The following is a 6,256-nucleotide window of genomic DNA, read 5'->3' on the forward strand; positions in this document are numbered from 1 at the left end:
AAATATGTATCTATTTTGTAACTTTTTTTGCACAAGAGAGAATGAGTGAAGCGGTATATTCAGAAGACTGCCTTCAAGCCATCTGAGAAAAATAATAAAATCCAAGAATACACTTGTACTAATAATAATATGGTATCAAATCAAAGTAGTTATTTCATAAAGTTTTATGTCAATAATTTAAATTAAAACAAAATATTAATATAGTAATGATCTTTGGTTTATTAGTTACTTTCACCCAACCCTAAGATCGGGATGAAACATGGGTTCAACAATGTAGTGTGTGGCAAGTTTGTGCAAAACATTGTGATACATGAAACTGTACCAGTTGCAATTTAGATTTAATTATTCCCTTAATTTCTTTTATACCTATATATGTAAAAATGAATTATTGTGTGTTTGTCCTTTATGGAATCGTAAACTATTTGTCCGATCATTATGAAAATTTGTATTGTATTTTTCCATGTAGAAGGTTTATATGCTATGCCCATTGATTTAACTCGCCACCAGGAGGCACTGCAATAGATAAAATTTTTCAAAGTGCCTGCACATTATAAACTGCAATTACAAGACAGTTACGTATATTAAATAGCCAAACACTATTTGAAGGCGCTAAATTATTATGTATATTTGTCTTTAAAATAACTTTCTGGTTGAACTTAAAGCTTGAGGTTTGGACCAATTTATAATAAAGTACATGTACGTGTACAATGGCTGTAAACATACACGTTTGACAAATTTCCTTGGTCGTGACAACAAGACAAACTCTACATCAGCATTGGAAATATAATTCACTTGAACCAGAAGTGCTCATATACAGGCAAAGTTTACGAAAAGTGAGCGAAGCCGCGGGAAACAGCTAGTTAATTATAAACATCAGATTTACAAATAAAATAGAAATCTCTAAAAAATAAAATTAGTATAATGAATGATATTATAAAATTAAACTTGAGCCAATTTTATTGGTGGTATTCGCTCAGACAAGGAAATAATCCAGATAAAATATACAACATCTCAATGAATAAAAGATTGCATTGCACTTTTCTTCTTAAACATGCTGCTCTAGCCAATAATAAAGTCAAACTGGAATTTTTGTTGGATCCTATCCAAAACTGGATTAAACAGATTGTCACTGTTTGTACTATACCTTTTAGGGTTCTATTCCTGTATGTCTCATTCCTAAACTTAATGAAATGAAATCAAAATATTTATTGTTCAAAGACATATAGATGCATAGAACATAGTAATTAAATAGTTTTTATTGTATATTAGAACTGTATTATATAGTAGTAGTATATTTTATAAATACCATAACATAAAATATTAATTGCTAGTGTACAAACAATGTCGTTAAAATTAAAAGTGATAGACAAGCACGCATCTGTTAATGGCACAGGCTAAGGAGCTCCGTCCAAGAGCTCGTTCACAGAGTAAAACGCATGTTTTATCAAGTACTGCTTTAAATTCGTTTTAAAGGATGCCTCAGTTGAAGTTTTCACTCCATGCGACAGAGCATTGGATATTTTGGAACCAACATGTGACAAGGATCCTTTGAAGATGTTGCTGTGGTGGTGCGGAATGATGAGTGTGTCTGGTGGAATGCAGATGAATATATGTAAGGAAATATTGCAGGTTTTTGAATGTATATATTGAGACATAAAATATAAAGAGTGAAGGCAAAGTCAAAAGGTTTTCATTAGTGAAACACTGCCCCGACAACTGTCACGACTACCCAAGGCACTTATCACTCTAATTTAAAAACTCCCAACAGAGTTAATTGGGGTTGTTTTCCATACGTCAGAATATGAATAAAATAAGCCTGTATTTTTATTCCAAAATAAATCTCTGAACATTTTTGAATAAAGGCCTTTTTCACTCTCATTTATCCTATGGAGTTCTGGTGTGAGTGTACTCATCTGGAGTAGATATAATTTTCTTACTACAAAAAAGCGCTCTTACATTTATGACTGTGCCAGTGTTGTAGAGATCTCTGTAGACCTGTAGCTGTTCTTTCAGCTGGATGTTCTAACAGTGTATGGGCCATATGTTTTCTTGGCCCCAGTTGACTTGGAAAGCGAAATGACATTATCTAACAAAAACTGCTGTTCATTCCTACCTTACAAGAAAAGCCATGCATGTGGGCACTCATATATGTATGTACACTTCAAAAACACAATATTGTCATTCAGAGTCAAGTATTCGAATATATGATTAACCCAACTCAAACGTACTGCATATCAACTGTTAAGTGATTCTAAAAATAATTTCAATGCTGAATTAATATATACTTAATGGTAAGTGATTTCATTATACCTCCATCAATTAAAAGTTTAATTGTTAATGTTTACGTATATGTTTACTCTTAAGATTTGACGCCATACATCCTTACTGAAGCCAAAGACGCAGGAACAAAGTGAGATAATGAGAGAATTGCATCACGATGATTTCACCATTTATGAAGAGGTTAAGAACCACATCTATGCGTATATAACCTTGTTAACAGATTGTAGTTTTAAATAAAAATCTGTTAACAATATTTCAATTTTAGAGACACACACATAATTTCATCTAACAACAGTCATAACGATTTTGAGGAAACTCAATCAGAGTGGTGTAGAATCTTCAACACGCCTATGATATTGATGGTGCATCACCACATAGATACCCAAAACTACTACCACATTCGACCTTACTGTACTCATTATTTCTTTTAAAACCAGGAATATAAAATAAACATAATTGTTCTAAAGCAGAAATACGGTTTGCAGTTTAAATGCATTAAGGACAAAAATCTGAAAAGGTCACTCTGGTCCTTGATTATGAAGGGTCTAAAATTTAAACTCTTCCTTTCAAATGAGAAAAAGGCGCATCCAGATGACAATAGACTAGAGCTAATATGTCTTACAGCAGCTATAAAGGCAGGATAAAGATGAGGAGCTGATGCAATTAAAATTATTGAGAACATCAGCTCTGCCCCTACTTAAGTACGAAAACCAAAATTAGGCGTTTGTTGGTATTACTTTTGCATCCATGGTTGAAAAACATTTCCACGTTTGAAATGTAACATTTTGCCAAACTTGCTTATTAATGGTCAACATAACCAGTGATTGACCAATCAATATAAGGTAAAAGTGGATTTGCTTAAAAAGGATTTATTTAAGAAATATTTCAAAACCATATTTTGGTCCAATAAGATAATTACGTATGCTCTGTATTAATACTTTTTAAGGGCGAAATAATAAAAGACTATAGGTATACTAAACAAACAACAATTTCATATACTCGAATATTACAACACTATTTTCAAAATGCACTTGTTTCAAATCTAAATAGAATACAAATTTATAATAGTGAATTATTTGCAATAGCTGTGTGTATAAAAGGATGAATTATCAAAGGTTACGGACGTCTGAAAAAGTTATAATTAACCTTATATTAATAAGATGCTATATTAATATAAGCCTACGTTGTTGTAAAATAAAAACCTTTTTTCTAGGCCCAACATTAAGTTGACTAATGACCACTTAATGTTTGTAAAAACATGCACTTATATTTTCTTCGCATGGTAACGTTCATCTTGTATTACCAGACTACAGTTGTGTATACACTTTCAAAAACATCGTATTTGTTTACGTTAAGGCGAATATGTCGAGAACAAATTGAGCTAGAGACTTGAAATGTAATATGGCACTTCATTTAAAAAAAGAAAGACCGAATCTGATCTTATTAGTTCTTGCTTGTTATTCTATGGGATCTCTTAGATTGTCAGTGAAGCCCATTACTCAGCAAAGGGGGTTATATCTTATCACCGCGAGCTAAGGGATTGACATTTCGATTAAACTTAATTTCTACAAAGGCAAAAAATCTAGTTCGATGGTGTATCAATCGCCTGCTGCCTGAGTTTCAGTGAAGTCTATTTTCCATAGTGATATCTTGATATCTTAGAGTTATAAAATTAAAATTGGATTAAAACTTATTTATCCGCAAGATTGATTCAATGGCCCTTCATGGAATTTGGTGGTGAGAGTTAGCGAAGTCTTTTACTGATGAGAAAATGTCAAGAAAATATTAAGATATGGGGTTCAAGTTGAATGGGGTTCAAATTTTTTCATAGTCAACTTGTGTGTGTGTGTGTGTGTGTGTGTGTGTGTGTGTGTGTGTGTGTGTGTGTGTGTGTGTGTGTGTGTGTGTGTGTGTGTGTGTGTGAGAGAGCGCGCGCGCCTGTTTTAGAAGCTAATATAATCAACTGAAATATATAAGATTTGAAGTGAGGTTTAAAGCAGGAAACATATAGAAGAATCAGTATGATAATTAGATATATTTTTTTCTAATATATATTCAGTGTCTCATCGTTTCCCTACAGATTATCGGTTGAGTTCTTTAATCCAAGTAAAACATTAGTCATACGATTCAACACCAATTAAACCTCTAATCTATTCAGTTTCTTACTTTCTATATTTTTGATTGGAGATAATTTTATCATAATAGTAGTGTTTGGACACTAAGAGCTAGTACCAAACTTATAAATTGGTAAAAATTACTACCAACTTGTGCTCTTTGAATCATAAGGCTCATAAAAGCGCCATACAAAGAAACAAACAGTAACTACAAAATATAGAGTTACTCAAAATTCAGATTTATGGTGAAACATATAGATATAACACATACAGTATAATGTATTCACCAAAACTCATATTTCGTTTGTAACATTTAAAGTAAAACATTAGACAGAGGTTTTCTTCAAATTGAAAATTGCAATGTAATGTAATTTACATTCAGAAGATTTTTGACAATTTTTATGTAATATATTAGTATTGTTTTGTTGGTAACTCCTTGTAACTCCCCTCTCTTAAATATTTACTTTTACCTCTTTGGACTTCGCGGTTAAAAAGTTGATTACTCTATACACTTCACTACGTCTTGTGACTGTGATGTGCCTTGTTCGGGGTTATTGGTAACGTCAAACTCAAAACTTTACTGGTAAACGTATACGGTTGATTTGCTGTTTGGTGTTTGTTATACGTGTTAGTTCGATTCGTTTTTTGAAAATGTCGTCCGAGGATCACAATCAAAACGGCAACGAAGAAAATGGAGATGTCCCTGAAATAGAACTTATTATAAAGGTAGGTGTAGTTTACCTACTATGTTTGTGTTTATTAGCCTCCCCCCCCCCCCCCCACCCCCCCCCCCCCCCACCCCCCCCCCCCCCCACCCCCCCCCCCCCCCACCCCCCCCCCCCCCCACCCCCCCCCCCCCCCACCCATAGTTATTACATTTAATGTCTCTAATGGGAATAACTAAACCCATGTAGAATTTTAATGTTAAGGAAATAATTTTGGTATATACAATTTACGAAACAAAAACAGTCACCACACGATTCCTGTAGGTAGTGAATGATCCTGTCTTGTCTGAATTGAAGAACAAGAATCTGCTTCAGGGACAAAAAAAAATCTCTACAACTGTATGGATGAACAGATAACAATGTATTGAGGACAAAGGAATGAAAGTTAGTCTATTAATTTTCAGTAAATGTTTTAGACTCATCACATTCAAAGTAAAAGGTACAATATTGGTTAACACCTTCACTGCCAAAAAACGTCATTTGACATCGCGCATGGAATTCTATAGTGACTGCCGACAATTTCTTTTGACGGCACCGACTATTACAGTAATAAGAATGCATTTAAACATATTTGGACTTCAGCATTGGACAGTCATTCACTATTTTCCATGTTTTTATGTCCTACTCTATGGATTTACAATCTATGAAATGTTGTTGGCAGTCATCTGGAATAGTTCCTTTGTTGTCGTTCTGCTAATTCGTCATCTACATTGCTATTGTTTTGCTTGCTATTACTTTAGTTTAGTAAGAAAATTACAAACGAATCATGACAGTATTGAAGATAATCAAGAAGAGTTACTCAGATTTTTCAAGTGACAGTGAAAGTGATGATTTTATTCCAAGATGACACATATAATGATCATGATTTTATTACCGATGGACTTGTTGGAGATGCAAGTAATTTGTTGACATTGTTTTTTTACTCAAATAACAAATATAAGCAAAATAGCGTGGGGGGTTCACAGCACCTAATCTAATAGCACCTAATCTCACAGCACCTAAAATTTAACCGTCCTAATAGCACCGATTCTCATAGCACCTAATATTATTATAGTACCTAATCTCACAGCACCTAAGGAAATGCCCGAGAGTCGCACGGCACCTAAAGATCGTGCTGGAGTTTTATAGCACCTAATA

The sequence above is a fragment of the Homalodisca vitripennis genome, chromosome 5 (genome assembly GCF_021130785.1).
Source record: "Homalodisca vitripennis isolate AUS2020 chromosome 5, UT_GWSS_2.1, whole genome shotgun sequence".
NCBI classification, from domain to species: Eukaryota; Metazoa; Arthropoda; class Insecta; order Hemiptera; family Cicadellidae; genus Homalodisca; species Homalodisca vitripennis.